General features: G+C 38.8%; 1 protein-coding gene across 1 annotated transcript in view; it reads left to right on the plus strand.

Moving 5' to 3' along the window:
• The window catches only part of arhgdia (Rho GDP dissociation inhibitor (GDI) alpha), a 38,675-nt gene continuing 20,475 nt past the window's right edge, over positions 1 to 18,200 (plus strand). Inside the window, exon 1 of the mRNA XM_079630708.1 lies at positions 1 to 375. The gene's annotated coding sequence lies outside the window, so the exon portion shown is untranslated. The remainder of the gene's footprint in view (positions 376 to 18,200) is intronic.

Consider the following 18,200-nt stretch of genomic DNA (forward strand, 5'->3'; position numbering starts at 1 on the left):
ATTCGAATCTTCACGAAGCAGTGATTCGAACGCGCCAATCAGCAGTTCAGTAATGTTTACGTTAGTATAATAGCGTTATTAGATATAATATAGATGTATGACACGACAGACACTTAAATACACAAATAAACTACAACGTGACATCTTAGAAACCGAGAAAAACAGGCTGCTATTGTATTAATCTCCACGAATTAATTCCCATCACTTTGTTTCGTTTGGGTGTTGTTGCGCATGCGCAGAAAGCGTCAGGCGCGTGACGGTATTCCCGGAAGTGTGTCGCTCTGGCTGGCATCGCCGCCGCTCCCTCATCGCGCCATTGAGAAGTCAGGGGAAGCTTTCTCTAACCTATAAACTCGCAGTACCCGCAGGTCCACGGTAAGTTTTCACAACAGAAACACCACGAAGATCTCACATAACACTCTCAGAGAGGGACACGACAGCGTTATCGCGTGCGTTGACATTTTTTCCCGGTAGTTTTGCATCTTTCGTAGCTCGGCAGGAACGGCAGGTTGACACAAGACAGCAAGTTGAAGCATGCATTTCCTTCCTGCTCCACAAACTACATGTACAGCCCTTTATATAAAGATGGTCAATGCGACATTAAGCATGCATTTAATGTCACGGGTCAGACCGGAGGGTGTTGTCTTCTCCAGTTTCATTTTGATAGCCCAGTTTTGTCTGAATTGGTCATCAGGCGTTGTCCGAAAAAGCCTGTAGCGGAACATCAAAGTTAACGAGCCTTTCCAATCTCAAGATGTTGCCTTTTCCCTGTAAAATAGAGTAATCTAGACATTAAACTCTGGGATTGGGTTTCCTAAAAGAGTCCGACAGCGTGTTTTCTGATCTTGTGCTCGGGTAAAGTTGCAGTTTAGATCGTCTTTTGAAATAATCTAGACATTATGTCTATAAAATGACCGGCGAGATGATGTAAACTCATATTAAAATTGTGACATTAGATATTGACTGATAATAAAGGGCCAAGAAGTTGAAAGTACATGTTCAGAACTAGTTTTCTGCTGCTGAGATAAACATTCACACACAATCTACTGTTTTATTGCATGATTTCGTGATTTGTCAGTGATGTTGGGAGTCTGATTGAAAGCATATTGGACTTTTTTCCCCCGTATAAAACTTCCTGCCGTTGGAAATAATGGTCGATTATAGTAGCATTAGCTTGCTAGCATGAGGAGGAACTTCCTGGATTACAAGCTGCAACTTGATATATATTATAGCTAATTTTCTGTATCTATATATTTTTTTCTTTGGACATAATATGCATGCTAATCTATTCTGTTGGATGTAAAACAAATTAATAGTGGGATGTAGAAAAACGTCCATCATCTACATGATTTTCTTTTGTTTTTCCTGTGTAAATCCCGTTAATTGGGGTGTTAAATCGTTAAATCTACCTGAATCTGACGCTAAATGCGTGCGCTTAACGGAGAGCGAGGTGGAGAGATTAACGCAATCTTTGCCTGAGCACCAGATTAAACGTTAGGAAGCATTTGTACACACGTAACCCGACTCCTGGCTTCATTAACAAAAGAAACCCAATGAATATAATCAAAGCTAATTTCCTTCCTGTCTAGCGTGAGCGGCGCGATGTGTTTTCTAGTTCCTTCTCTCTCTTTTTTTTTTTTTTTCAGACGCGAATGTACGATTCTTACTATGGTGAAGAATTGGCGTGTCATGAATATTAAGCACGTAAGGTGACGGTCGCCGCTGATTGGCTGAAAGGCAGAGGCGGCCGACGAATGAGCGAGTTATACTTGAACGAAGGCGTGGATTTTAAATATTAATGAGGTCACGTGACTTAACGCACGCATACGTCGGCAGGAATTAAATTAATATTCATGAGCTCAGCCGTTGCTTTAGTAGTATCCGTAATTTAGGCAGGGCGGTGTCTGCAGTGTTTAAACTTTGTGCTTAGTTAAGTGTGTTGAGCAGCCGTTTGGGTTATTATACAGTGTTTGTCTCAAAGGTTACGTTCGTACATCTGTGTGTTTTGTTCAAAGCTTGCTTCACATACAATCTTTAAAAATGAAAGGACTGTTTAAAAGCGTTGAACATTGATAGTATATATACACATGTTGCCTGAATAATGATGTCTTTTGTCTAGATACTGAAATGCAGTTTACATTTTGTTTTATTTAAGGTTAAACTAAAGATATGTTTAATGTGTGCACCTGTCCACCAGCATTTTGGTCTTTTATTGTCACAAAAATAGACGGAGAGTGAAATATTGACGTGAAATGAGGGGGTTTTCAGTGTCCTATATACACACACGTGACCACAGTTCAATATTTCAGCTCTGTCAGGGGAAACGGAAGAGAAAGTAGGTTGCAAAATGAATTTATTGTGTTTCACAACCTGTGCGTTTACCTCTTTTATGGTTTATGTCCAAAATTTGGCTATATGCTCAGCAGTTTTCTGAATTATTCCCCCCTCCCCCCAAAGACAATATACAGGAACATGTAAAATAACAAACACACATGATCTCTTAGTGTGTTGTTTTGTTAATGTCATTGTCTGATTTTGTATAGTTCGGCCGATTGAATGAATAATAGATCTGCATTTCCTTTATGAAGTCTTTCGGGCGGACAGACATCAGAGAGATGTGTGAAGCCACATAAAGGTCAGGCCTGATGGGCCATCTCTGATATGACCACCTCCCGTGGCTCTTCTGCCGTTTATCGACCCCTGTAAAGCTGCTACAGCTGGGCAATAAAAACGTATAGCTTGATTTACTTATTTTTTCAGTGTAGTAGATACAGGGGTTGGAAAATGAAACGGAAACACCTGGTTTAGACCACAATAATTTATTAGTTATGGTGTCGGGCCTCCTTTTGCGGCCAGTTCAGGATCCGTTCGTATTGGGAATGACAGATACTAGTCCTTCAGTGGGATTTCGAGCCGTTCCTCTTCCAGAACAGTGGCCAGGTCACTGTGTGTGTGTGTGTGTGTGTGTGTGTATGTGTATATGAGGGAAACGTCTTCTGACTCGCTCTTCTGAAAATATCTTCCTCAAAATGTGAATTTCTAAGAGACAAAACATATGAAAATTATTAATATCGCAGTCTGCTCTGCAAACTGTGCTGAAGATACACATCGTCAGACAACACATGCCTTTTTCAAACAATAATCACACGTTAGCACATGAAGAAATACATTTTTCTATTAAGATTTAGCCTATCTCTTTATTTAGTGTTTGTCATGTTCTGGCAATAAAGAAGAGTTTATAAACTAAAATAATAACGGTCTGGTTTCTACAACTTTCACAACACAAATCTGCCTTTAAATTTGAAAGAAATAAAGATTTGATGTTATTGTGATAATTATTGATATTGACTGATGTTCGGCATATCGCCCAGCCCTATTACCAATAAGAACAATGGAAGTCAATAACAATTACGTCATGCATAATAAATTACAGCGTGCAGACGAAATCCAATAAACGCGATCATGTTTTCTTGCTTCCGGAGGCGGACGCTGTTTGGGAACGCAGTCGTGTGTAAGACACTTCTGGAAGGTAATGCTGAACCTCTTTGACGACAGACTTTGCTCAGGCGTTACTTTTCTGATGCGCATCGAGGAGTTTATTAGGTAAATGTGTTTCCATCGTAGTTTCTGTGCATGTTTTCTTATCGGATAGAAGTTTATCCGCTTCAATTTGACCCTTCGCAGGGAGTTTGATTGACAGGCGATCTGACCAATCATAATCCGCCATTTTGTCCGACAAAGCAGTCAGGAGAGTTAGTAGATTAACATGGGAGGATTTGAACTTGAGAAGCGGAGTGTACTGACGCCTTTCCGCGGTTAAAACAACATTCCTTCTGATGTTCATTCATGTTTATTTGATGCTATAAATGAACTAGAAGGAAGAGATGATCGGTTCACGAGCAGCTTTAACTGATGCTCTACAGCGATCTGACAGACACATTAAAGAGCCACAAAACGGTATTTATTGTTTAAATTCCATTAAAAAATGACCAAATTTTAAAGTTGAGACTTTGTTCATATCAAAAGTAAGCTGGTCTGTCAGTGTGTTGTCAGTCTCCTCTCTGCTCTGCGATGTGTTTTTCACTGCGTGAGAACATGGTGTGTGTGTGAGAGCGGCGTAGCTTGTCGGACATAGCGACAGTAACTAAGACGGGCGGGTCTTTGCGAACGGTCAATTGAGCGCATACGTTTTTTAAATGCATTTTTAAGCACATTTTGGTGTTTCCATCCACGTTTTTTTTTTATGAGATATCCCAAAATGCTCATAAAAATAGGTGGATGGAAACCTAGCTATTGACGCGCTTCTCTCTGGGCAGCAACGGTCCAGGTGTTCAGCGTATTTGGGTTTTATCCACATCGTATATCACACATCAGAGAACAATACGTTTCATATTGTCCACAAGCCCAACATTTGCATTGTTGACTCGAATGAAACCAACATTGGCACGAGTGACCCAAAGGTTTGGCTATAGCAGCATGACCTGAATATTTACTCTGCATAGCTTCCCGACTTGCAGTTTTGGTGGAAACCGGGGAGCCGAGGTGCGCATTTAATTCTGCAGTGAGCTGGGCAGCTGTGGTTTTATGTTTTTTGGATACAATCCGGGTTAGTTTCCACTAGACATCCTCTCAGATCGACAGTTGCTACTGTTGGATGTGGTTCGTTCATGCTAACATTACCCTGGATAACACAACTCGATAAACCACAAAGACCTGCTGTCCTGGTCACAGATGACCACCAACCTGAACTCTGATATGTCTCCCATTATGTTGTGTGGATTGCAATATTTTATGACCAGCTGTGCTATTGCTCTGCTAATTCAACCGTCACACTATCCTCTTACTGATGATGGCATGTAAAATCAGTGCAGATCGGCCGCACATTTGTGACCCTGGACCACAAAACCAGTCACATGAGTACATTTTTGAAATTTAGATGTATAAATAACATGAAAGCTGAATAAATAAGCTTTCCATTGATGTATGGTCTGTTAGGATAGGACAATATTTGGCCGAGATACAACCATTTGCAAATCTGGAATCTGATGGTACAAAAAAATTTAAACATTGAAAAAATCGCCTTTAAAGTTGTGTAATATTGTTGCATTCACTCACAAAAATATTTTTTTATATATATTTATGGTAGGAAATTTACAAAATGTCTTCATGGATCTTTTTTAACTTAATATCCTAATGATTTTTGGCATAAAAGAAAAATCGATATTTTTGACCCATATAGTGTATTGTTGGTTATTGCCACAAATATAAATGTGATACTTAATTTGAACGAATTATATATATATATATATAAAAATAAAAAAAAGGGTTGAAAGAATGATTCAATGACTCACTCATAAAGACTTTGTTTCTTCACTGGATGAATTATCGTTTCTGAACGAATCTCTTGAATTAATGATTCAATTACATTTTTAACAGTCACGTGTCGCCACCTACTGTCATTCATATAATCGTTATTTGAAGCGCCAAGTTACTTTTGAAAGTTGATTTGCTCTGTTTTTTGAGACTGCCGTAGACTTTAGTGTACGGCACTATATCCAAGCTATAAACTTTTATCCCAGTATTTCTGTGATATGAATTATTGTACAGTATTGTAATAACGATACTGTGTGTCAGCGCCAACACAAATATGAATGTTCGCTCTGATCGTACTTGAAGGTTTAATAGACGGAGCCGAATCGCTGTCGTTTGGGAATAAGATTGTGTGGGTCTTTGAATTGAGAGTGAGAGAGCAATTTTTAATATATTTCTACACATTTGTTCTGAAACTAATTAATAGGGTGATTTTATTTCTTTAATTCATCTCAACCAAACAGCCATTGTAGTCAATTCGATTTTTATTTTTTTTTATTTTTTATGTTTGTCTTAAAAAGTTGTTCACTTTATTTAGTCATTTAAATAATATAGTGGGCATTAGTGTTAGCATTAATTAGCATTCGGGTATTAGCATATTACTAACTGTACACTGAGAGTTAGTTTACAGTTTGAAGAAAATCTTGAAAAGCAAGTTAGTCCCAGTTGTACAAAAAAACGTTAGGCATGTGGAAGGGGAAAATCTCTTTTGCGACGCATTTATCATGTCATTCACATCACTGTTTGAACGCTTGCTCATGTTTACACCCTAAACAATCTGTATGACTCAGCAGTATAGTGGCTCAAATGGAAAAACGCTATATATTATACATATATATTTAATAAACTGTTCATACCAGTTTGTCCATGTGATCGTCATAACACTCAGTCTGCAGTTGCAAAACAAAGACAAACACATTTGTGCTATATTTAATGTTGCGCTGCCAGAGAACATGAAACTACATTACCGGTGTGTGTGTGTGTGTGTGAAATGTGCTATACAATTAAACTTGACGCTCCTCACCAAGTCTAACAAACACAAACAGTGTTAAATAGAATTTGATGTGCAAGCAAAAGTAGCGTTTTTCTACTTTTTACTTCAGGAAAGGATGTTTATATAGTAGACCTATTTAAAAGTGAACGAAAGGAAGAAATGTTTATAATCAGTCCTCTGTTAAAATGGGTGAGACCTGTGTGAAGATTTGGGAAAAGAAACTAGAGATTCAATGTCCAGTGGAACAACCAGTGGAGTATTGTTACATTTGTGGAAAATCGTGTGACCAGATTGCAAAACAAAATGCAACACATGGCTTTATTTATGGGCTCATCTACCTCTCTCTTTTGGCACGGATCCAAATGTGTCCATGGTTGCAACTTGCAATGTAACATTTAATAGCACTCGTGTCATAATATTCATGTAAAACGGCATTTATCTACAAAAAAATAATTTTTTTTGGCACAGCTCTATTCATATTAGTTTTTTACTGGTGTTATTAATAATTGTGGAATATCACTGATATCAAAAAATGTTGGTATCGTAATAAACTACACGTTTAAAGCGTTTGAATTCCCCGCAGTATTAATAACTTAATACTGTATTAATTAACTGTAGTACAGTATTAATAACATGGTTGCGAGATCAAGTGGGAAGCGTTCATAAACCATTTCGGATCAAATAGCACTGATGTGGGAACCAGGAGAAACACTGTACCATGAAGCTAACAAGCTATCGAAGGCTTTTTAGTCCACAAATCACCAACGTTCACCATGGATTTAATGTATTTTAAGTTTAAGGACGTTCAACTGCTTCACACTTTTCCCAGCTCTTCAAAGCTCTAAATATTATCCAATTTAAATGTTATTTTTAATGTGATGAATGATGATCACTTACATTTTAGTGTTGTTAATGAATACATTTTATCTGCATTTCAACTCAAGCTCAGCTCAAAGCTACTGTCAAAAGTGCATTTCTAAGAAAATAAATGTAATATTAGTTACTGCGCTTATTATTAATGCAAAATAATAGTAATTATCCCCCCACCCCCAGTGCTACCAAGTCAGCCGGTGCCGGTGCCGGTGCCACCATCTGTAAACTTGTTAGTCTGGCATAACCTCGTTTTCATTTACAAAAGTTTAATTTGGGCATAGTGATTAGTATTTGGCTGGTCCCATTATCTCGACATATAAGCATCTGAGGAAACCCACTCCATGTACAATTTTCTTTTTTAAAGTGCCGTTTGTATATATATATATATATATATATATATATATATATATATGTTTTTTTTTTGTTTTTTTTTATTAAGTTCCCCTATAGTCAATAATTGTATCCCTTAAAGCTCATGTCTCATCACCAAAATGACACATTTAAAAGTTTTTTTCCTTGAAAAAAAAAAAAAAATTATTCATGCCTTAAATTAGCTTGAATGTAAAGCCCAATTTATACTTCTGCGTCGAACTCATGCCGTAGCTACGTCATAGGCTGTGTGAAGCGCGCGGGCGCAAGCGCTGTGATTGTAATCTAATCTACATCTAATCTAGATCTGTGATCTAATTATACACGGTTTTATGAATATGTAAATTAGCCCCGTCTCCCCTCACTCACTCAGCGCAGAGATCCACTGGTTGACGATCACACGTTGATCTGATCGGTTACAAGGTAGTTTGTGGCGTCAGAAACACCAGCGATTTCAAACCGCGTTTTTGAGACTGTCTTTGGTTCACTGCAGTTTTAAGGAGGAAATACTCTGCAATGGTGTCGACTTATGAATTTGCACATGGTTTGTCTTAAAGCACATTAAAAACACCACATAGTCATATAAACAACATTAAAAACTTGATTTTCACCACAGGGGGACTTTAAAGATAATGAATACTAACCTTATTTAAAAAGAGGCTCAGGATATTGAAGAAACTTGGCTTAGTTCATGTGTTGTGGCAGTTATTGTAGTTTTGTATATATTGAACCGGGTTTCCACCACTACAGTGTGACCTAGCATGTTTATGAGAAGAGCCAAAGCTGGGCGGGGCTTCTCGAAGTGTGATCTATTCCCGTCTCCTCTATCCTCGTGTCTCTTTCTCTAGTCTTCAAGGACCTCGGTCGCTTCTCAAGCTTTCTGCAGTATAGGCCCTATGCACAGCTTCACTACTTCCTGAACTTAAGCAGGGTCCTTTGTTTCCTGTCTGCCATGATTGGCCAAACTGATTAATCCAGGTGTGTCTGATTATTGTTGTTGGTCAGACACACCTGGATTAATCAGTTTGGCCAATCCTGGCAGACAGGAAACAAAGGACCCTGCTTAAGTTCAGGAAGTAGTGAAGCTGTGCATAGGGCCTATTAGGTCAACGACACACATACAGCCCAATCGCACTGCTCTCCCTCTGACATGTCTGACCTTCAGCTTAACAAAAATACTTCAGGATCCCTAGGGATCGCTCAATGTTTGTTTTTCAGTTGAGCCAATCCTGAACTAAAAAAAATCAGCATTACCAACTGCACTCTCTAATGCAGGCAATGTTATCGATCGTGAGGTACGAGGCTCATGGCTGTTGCTAGGGAAGACTCGTCACAAGCTGGCCAATCCTAAATCACCCCCCTTAGTGGCGCTGATGAACCTGCAGCACACCGTTGACCATCACAAGTGTCTACTTGCTGCTCTACACGTCTCACTGCATCCTTTTAATAGGTCTTATTTTAGTTATACATGATTTGGATTTCCAGCGCACGTCCTTTGCTTTAAAGTCGGCATGAGTTAGAAGTTGTGATGGCCTTTTCACTATTGAGACTCGAGGAAAAACGGCTTCTCAAAGGAGAAAATAAAAGTAGGGAGAGACTTGATTTTTGTCTATTGGGAATTGATTCGATCGTTGGTTTGTTGCTCATTTCATGTTGAGTTGCTGGAGGTGTTGAAACTTATCTGGCTACAATGGATAACTTTATTGTCCCCAAATAAAGAAGCATTGTGCGTCTCTCAGCGGTAATTCTGTCCTGAATGAATCAGCATTTTTTTAACAAATACATGATTCAATGAATCAATTTATAAAGATAATCACTTGCTTCATGTGAATGAACTAATTTGAATGAATGAATTAGCCATTTGTATGGATCAGTTGAGTTAATTATCATCATGGACATAATTGTTATCTTTCAACTTGAACAATGACCCGCTTATATTGCCACCAAATACTGGCAGTTTTAGTTTCATATTTAAAGTATCATTTCATTAAAACAAACGTATATATATATATATATATATATATATATATATATATATATATATATATATATATATTCACTGTTCTGAATATTATTTAAAAAAGGTTTCATAGCATTATTAGCTAATTCATTTGTAATTATGTCTGTGACACTTTTACGTTACACATACTTTTTTTGTATTTTGTTGATACTGATTCAATTTGAATGGTCTTAACATTGAAATATAATATTATCATGTCAAAATTGGTGTTAGACTTTTTTTTTAGACAAAACATGATGCTTGCATCTAATAAGGTTGGAAAAAATTGCCCTTATAAAAGTAGAAATGCCATTGGAAATCAATTTAAGGGGACATCACCCTTTAATGAAAGGTTTATTTCTGTCGCTGCAGTGAACTAACCACAGCACAGAATATGAAGAATGGCAAAAAGCTTTTTGGAGTCAGGCCTAAACCAGTCAAGGTACAAGCACATCACCACTATCGACGACAAAATCCCAGACAACATGTGTGTGTTCACTTATGAGGGTCCATTATTTCAGTTCGAACGTTGCCTTAGAAGGATGCGTGTGTAGGAATGGAGAGCAAAGGCCAATAGGAAAATAATGTATTGTTTATAGAAGTATTCCCTGAGTTCCAGGGAGAGGCAAGGATACGAACAAAGTTCCTCTCGCTTACATAGGAATTTTCCAGACTATCCTCAAAATGTGTCACTTTCGACATGTGTTAAAGGGGTGATGAACTGAGAAATCAAATTGTCCTTGAGCTTTTGACATATGAGAGGTCATCATACTATAAGAATATAAAGTTTCAGAACTGAAAACTTCCTTGTTAGTCCAACAAAAGCTTGTATTGACACCAGGCCCGGCGAATGACAGGTTTTTCAAAGTGGGGATCTATGAGGTCAAAGGGCATCAAACCCCGCCTCCGCAGAAGAAGATCGACGCCTACTTCAACACCGCCTGTTTAGCCCCGCCCACCGATTCACGCATTACATGAAACTCATTATAATATGCAAAACTGTTATCCAATCGTAGCAGTGGGCGTTTACTTCCAAGTCTTCAATGCGGCACGCCCATAAAAACAGAGCGTTTCAGGAGCTAGGCTCAAAACCAGGGTAGAAAATAGTCGATTACTTATTCATTTTGATGTTTTTAGATGTAAAAACCAAGCGGACGTCATAAGTTGACCTCAGACAACAATATACATTTTTTTTTTTAAAGCCAGTTCATGAGCATGACCCCTTTAAGACCCTATGAAATCTAAATTAAGAGTTCGGTGGCTTTCAGTTCTTCCTAAAAGTGAATTATAATCTTTAGCAGATATCCATATGTAAAAGTAAACTGTCTTTCTCTTCTAGGATAGAGACTATATTGATGACTCATGTTGCACATATCCGTATCCCATCAAATCTTCCCTATAACGACATTGTACCACCATCTAACACCACCTGACACTGACTAGCAGTAACAAGTAGCATATCATGGTTCAATGCTGTAACGAAACTACTGGCTACTTAAAGATGTGTCCCGCCCCAGCTTCCTTTTTCAATAGGAAATACATCAGCGTAGGGAAGCAAATTGCACCTGAGCCTTTTCAGTGGGTTTTATTCACGAGTTGATCGGTTCTGTGCATTGAATTTAGTGGTTTATTATGTGAAGCTCAAATAGTTTCGACTGCCCGGGAACATTGTCATCCACCCCACCCTGAGGCCTGTGGTGTTTTGGTGTGTGTGTGTGTTCAGAGTGTTTCTTTACTGACTCATCCACTCAAGTTCAGTCTTCTTGGGTTCGGGCCAAGTACTTGTGGTGCTCTGTTACCCACAATTCCTGAGGTGCACATGACTCGACGGTGGGGATAATTGTTGTTCCTGCACACTGTGGCTGTTTGGGCTCAATTCATCTTCCTTTAAGACTGATGGGGTAAAACGTCTGTTTCCTTTCTCTTTACCCCACTTTGTTTTGTGTTTGTCCCTGTGGATTTTCCGCCTTGTCATCTGTCCATGTGGCACAGATTTCAGTTCACTCTTTCACTGTTAAATCTTTCACAATGGCTACTTTTACATGCAACCAAATAATCCTTTAGTAATCTGTTTGACGGCTCAATCGGACTGAAAAGTCTTCATGTTAAACATGTTAATCGATCCGATTGAGCTCAATCCGAATGAAATTTCGATCGGATTGAAAGGGGTGGTTTATCCCTTTTCTAATCCGATCGGGAGAACATGTAAACACTTGATCGGATTGAAAACCAAAACTGAAAGGACTGCACATGTGCAATAGGGCTGTCACTTTTTATTCGATATTCGAATATGCATTCGAACATGACGTCAAATATCCGTAATCGAACTATAAATAAACTATCCGGTTTTTAAAGTGCCATGTGTAGTGCATTTTTTTTTAAAAAAGTCTATGATTAGACCGTTTGTTTTTTATTTTATTGTTTGCCATCTCATCCAGTAGCGGGCGCTCTAAACGTATTGTAGCGTAGGCCCATATGACCAAATCAAGCGAATAACAGCCCCGGTATAGCACCACTGTTTTGAAAATGGAAGATAACGCACAGAACGGCCAGCTTGAGCGGACAATTACGACCCCAACTCATCTAAAAAGCAGTGTCTGGAAATATTTTGGGTTCTACACCGTAGATGGTGATAACGTTCTTCTCTCAACATTGACGCGCAAATACCTGTGTAGGGCTGGGCACCGAGTCTCGATACTTTTTAGGTACCGACCCAATTGCCTCGATACTATCGAGTATCGAAAAATGACATGTTGTTCGGTTCCAGATTTCGATACCTAAGGAGTTAACTTGTCAACGTCAGTGCTCAAACAAATACATATGAAATGCACAACGACACCCATAAAGTCGCTCACGCACATACACACAAACTCTATTCACACGAAACGCGCGGAACTCTCCGCGCACACTCATGAGACGCGCGCGCACGCACAAACTCTCGACACGCATACTTATGAGCCGCGAGCACACACACACACACACACAAACTCTCCGCACACATATTCATATGAGACGCGAGCACACACACATAATACCTTAAAGATGTGGAAAAATCGATCAAAAGTGTGGGTACATTTCTCCAGGCTCGATGCCAACCGCGCGCGATGCAGTATTTGCGGTAAAATAATTGCTGTAAAGACCGGTACCACGACAAACACGATGAAGACCTTGACAGTGCATGGAGTAAACATAAGAGCAGAAAGTTGCTCCGTCTTCGACTGGTAAATGAAGAGATATCTTGTTGATCACTCGGACAGTGTTTATATTGCAATAAATAATAACCTACTGAATGTACACTGCCATTCAAAAATGTGTTGGTTAATGGTTAGTCAGAATTTTTTTTCAGTAAGGATGCATTAAAGTTATCAAAGGTGACATTAAAACATGTGTAATGTTACAAAATATTTCGTTTTTAAATAAATGCTTTTCTTTAGATTTTTTTATTCATAAAAGAATCATGAAAAAATTATCATAGTTTCCAAAATATTAAGCAGCAAACTGTTTTCATATTCTGAAGGGTCATGTGACACTGAAGTAATGATTTTGAACATTCAGCTTTGACATCACAGGAATAAATTACATTTTGAAATATATTAGATACGATTTTAAATTGTAATACTATTTCACAATATTACTAAAGTTTTACTGTATTTTTTTTATTTAAAAATTCAGCTTTGGTGAGCATGAGCGGTTTATAAAACATTTTTTATTCCTTTGTGCACTGGCTAAGGAGCATGAGTCAAACTGAAAAAATAAAACTAAATACATAAAAAATAAAAGTTTTTCTGAGGTAATATCTTATGTAATCTTGTTAAAATGGATTTCATAAAATTGGTATCGAAAAAAAGTATCGTTAGGAACCGGTATCGAAACTGAGGTATCGAAATTGGCACCGGATCGAAAGATTTTGAACGATGCCCAGCCCTATACCTGTGTGTGCCGGGCACGTCTGTGCGCACCGAACGCGTGTTCTCCACCGCGGGGAACATCATCAATAAAAAGAGAGCCGCACTTGATCCAGATCAAGTTGATAGATTGGTGTTTCTAGCAATCCTGCTGCTGTTTAAGTGCCTGTTCACATATCGGGCCTAAAAACGCGTAGAAAATGCTAGGCGTGCCGCGTTCTCCTTTTTCCAAAGCACTAGGGCGGTTGCGCTCCGGAGGCGTCTCTCGTTGCTAAGCAACCATCAGCTGCGCTCTCCGTTACAGCGAGGATAAATCATGAGAGGTTCTGCTGAGGTTGCAACGTAAACAGAAAAGGTGAAGAAGCTGATTGGTTGGTTCTTGTCACGTGACCTACGGTGCGCTTGCGGCATTCTGAAAAGTTGAGATGTTTTTATCTCAATGCGGCGTGGACGCGCTTGGAAAAAAACGAGCGCGTTGCACTGTGTCGCTTCCAATATGAGCGTGCATACCGCGTCCCTACATTTGAAATAACGAACTTGAGCGCGCAAAAGACACGATATGTGAACAGGCCCTAAGTTGTCACGTTATTGTTTGTGCCTTGCTGTTCTGATTCAGTAAAAAAAAAATTCCCCATGTAGTAGGGGTGGGCGATATGAGCAAAAATACATATCACGATATTTTTCGATGTCCGGACGATATCGATATTATATCGCGATATGAGAAAAAAAAATTGGAATCACATTTCCACCTTAGTTAAATGACAGGCAAAATATGCATTTAAACCCTATATAACTAGAAAAAGGTGAGGGATTACATTGGGCATAAAAAATTAAAAATCTTTTACAATTTAATGGGGTACAATGTTTACATGGTACCTACAATTTCTGGTAAGCTATGGTTTTGTATTATTGCTTGACACAAATTTCACGATTTCAATTCAATTCTTGTGATTTGATAATATTGACTCATTTGGATAAATATTAGGTACACAAGATGGGTGTTTAATGACGTAAAAAAAAATATATAATAAATATGTAATATAGTGCACATATTTAGCAAAATACTCTATATAACTAACGTTCTATATATGGTCATTAAATGGCTTTCCTGAGGTAAATGTTATGACATAATTGTTCTCCAGCTGTTATTGACCTCTTTTCGCAGTTGAAATACACTGATTGATCGATGTTATGTATGAGTATGAGGAATATACTTTTCGGTAAGTTGTATGTATCTCTCAACATTGTTCATTCGTGTTTATTTACTAGTAGCCTAGAGATGACCGGTTCACGTGCCGCTTGAACTAATGCGCTATATCTGTCACGTCACATTTACAAGCGGGAAAAAATATTGTTTGAATTTCGTAATAAAATTGACAGAATCTGAGAGCTGAGACTTTTTATATCATAAGTAACGTAACCTGCTCGGTCTTGTCTGTCGGTCTCCGTGTCCTCTTTGCTTCGCGATTTTTCTGTGCGTGAGGAAATGGATGTGTGGCGTCATGTGAAAGTGTAATGGTGCGTTCACACCGGACGCGAATAGCGCGTCAGGTGCGAGTGATTTCAATGTTAAGTCAATGCAAAGACGCGTTACGCGCGTGAAAAATTCCTGTGGCGCGAGGAATGCGTTGGCAGCTCTGTAACTTGGACTGTTACCATGCTCTCGGTGTTTGATTATTAAAGCCTGTGTGCATCCCGCGAGTTGGACACAGTAGAGGAGAAGGTTAAACGTTCAGTACAGCCTCGATTCTGTGTCGTCATTAGCAGTGTTAAAAGTTTTAAAAGAGCACCAAATTGAACAAAACAATATAACTACAAATTTTGAATTTATGAATATCAACCGGTATTCTCGGTATCGCAAAATCCATATCATGGCACATAATACCGGTTGTCACGTTCATACCGGTATAGCGCCCACCCCTACCATGTAGCCTAATTTTGTGATTGGCTATGCATAGGCACTTCATATTAAGTTGATAACCTGCTGTTTTAAACATTAAGTCAAATTTTTTTTTAGACCGGTCCTGTTTATCTCTGTCAGAATGTTAATAAATTTGTTATTGAATCTCCGTTACGTGTTTTTTTTTTTTTTTTGGTGGGGGTGGGGCTCGTAGATTTTCTATATCCGTTCGAATGAGATTTTTCTCAAAAGTGACAGCCCTAATGTGCAATGACGTAGAAATGGCGTAATTCTCCTTTCACTGTGAAGTGGAGCAGGACAACGTCCCACCAGTCCTTGTTTCAGATTCATATCCACAGACGATGAGCATTTTTACTGGGTTATAAATATAACCAGCACGGCACAACGGTTCATATGCTCATTGTCTCCAAATTATTACCAGAAATGGATAAATATATTAAGTCTGCTGTTTAAAACAAATAAAGAACCAATGTAGGAGAACGGTTAAGCGTGAACGGCGGTAAACTGTATATTCGTCAGTCTGCGCATAATATCAAAAAATCAATTTGAAGCTTGTGACATGTTAGCGTGCACATCAACCCGATCACTTCATGTAAACACTGCGTTCAGATTCATAAATCAGAATGAATTCAGTCCGATTGAAACAAAAGTTGTGCATGTAAACATAGCCACTGTTGCGGCGGCCACGGGACGCGTTACCGTTGTGATGAGGTTTGGGGTTAAGTGTGGCAGGAACTTATTTTTCTGTGCAGTGTTGTGGTCTGTCGTTTGCTGGAGAAATGTTTCAAATGAAGAGCCAGTCTTTTTTTTTAATGTCTGGAGCCCTGTCAACAGAGTGAAAAATAGTTATGTCTGGAAACCGAGAGTCTCACTTTCCCTTTCCCAGCGGATTAGACCTGCGGTTTAATTAACACGAGTGCTCTCCATAGCTACAGTCTCCTGGCTGTAAGATCGCCTTACGTAACAATATTATTATCCAGAGCTGGAGGCTTCTGTTGTAAGCATTACAATAGTTTACTTTGACAAATCGCATGTAACAATGTTTATTTGGCTGTATTGTCATCAACACAATTTTTTTGTCCTACTTGCTGGACGTCACTTGAGAAGAATGGGAATGTTTTCAATGGGTGTTGAAGTCCATTTTCTTCCCCATCAAACTATTTATAACATCCGTCTCGAGTTGCTATATCAATGCAGAGTTCACTTCACCTCAGACTTCACACATCTTTGCTGTACTCAGTTTAAACCTAAGGACACCGGAGTCTCTTGGGGAAACTGATTGGGATTGTCAGGTAAATCCTCTTTACCTGGCACTGTTTTGACATCCCACCGCTCTTACCGACACTTCCCCCACCTTTAATTAGCACTAATCTTGACTTCATAATCTTGTTAAGTTTAATGGTTGCTCAGTAACGAGCCTAATCTTGGGCTTTGTAACCCTGAGACTAACATGTTAGTCCTGCTCAGGCTTCCCTAGTGATGACACTTCTGGATAATCCCTAATTAGAGTGAATTAAACTCAGCTGGACAGAATCGAATGGAGAAGTGGGCGTTGCCAACGTCAAATTCAAGCCTCGTCTCCACTATCAAGTGCGTGAACTAGGGGTGGGCATCTCTAGGCACCTCACGATTCGATTACGATTAAGAGGGTAACGGATTATCGATGCATCTTTTTTTTTTTTTTTGTGACTACTTGGTACTTTTAAAGCAAAGTATTTATGATGACCCATAAAGAATTTACTTCCAATACTTCCTATATTTTATTAATCAAACAAATGGAAGTGATTTGGCAAGTCAACTGTGAGGTTACATTTGCCAGCATATGTCCCAACATTGCAAAGAACCAACAGGAAAATAAATGTGTGCCTGTACTAGCAGCATACTTGTAGTAAATTAATACAAATTTCTCTAGCATTTAATAATAGACTTCTAACCAACATCTTCCTGTTATTTGCAATGAGCAATAAAATCCTTCGGACAAAAAAATGTTTTTTTTTGCTGTAGCAAAATCACAAACGGCTTTCATTCAAAAATATAGAATTATGTACCAGCAGCTTTCATATAAAAATAATGTTTGTGGACATATTCTGAATAATTAGTAACATAGAAAGCCGATCTTATACACAACTAAATTATAAAGAGTTATGACTTGAAATATTTGCTGTATATACACAGTCAAAAACAGTTTAAATACAAAAAAAGTGAATGAACATCAGCAGAGAGCAGAGTCAAAATGTAACTTTCTGTGACTGGCATTGCACGATACACACTGTGACTGTGGCGGGCAGTAAGTATAACGTACGTGTAACAGCTCGGTTTACAGCTTATTGATGTGAAAACTAAACAAAACAGAAAAGCAGCTCTTATACAAAAAATACAAAATGGGTCACAATGAAATTGTCAATTGTCCATACATTAGCTTTCTAACGGAGAGGGAGAGTTAGAATTTCGCGCTCAGCCGTCACGCGTCTCTGTTATGTGCGCGTCTCTGTTATGTGCGCGCCACATGACTTTCCGTGTTCACGCTTCAGAGTTCCGCCTTTTTCGTTCCGTCAATATTATTGAGAATTTATTACTGTGCGTTCACACTGGATGCGAAAAGCGCGTCAAATTCGTGTCTGCCGCGTCTAGTTTGACGCTTGAACATTTTGAATGCATTCGCGCGTCCAAAGCGAAATGGACGCGCGTCAATTTCGCCCCAAACGCTTGCTTTTTACGCGCGTCCATTTCGAGGCGAAATTCAGAAATGTATATGACTGCAAGTGTTCA

This window comes from Phoxinus phoxinus (genome assembly GCF_949152265.1).
Source record: "Phoxinus phoxinus genome assembly, chromosome: 1".
In the NCBI taxonomy this organism is placed as follows: domain Eukaryota; kingdom Metazoa; phylum Chordata; class Actinopteri; order Cypriniformes; family Leuciscidae; genus Phoxinus; species Phoxinus phoxinus.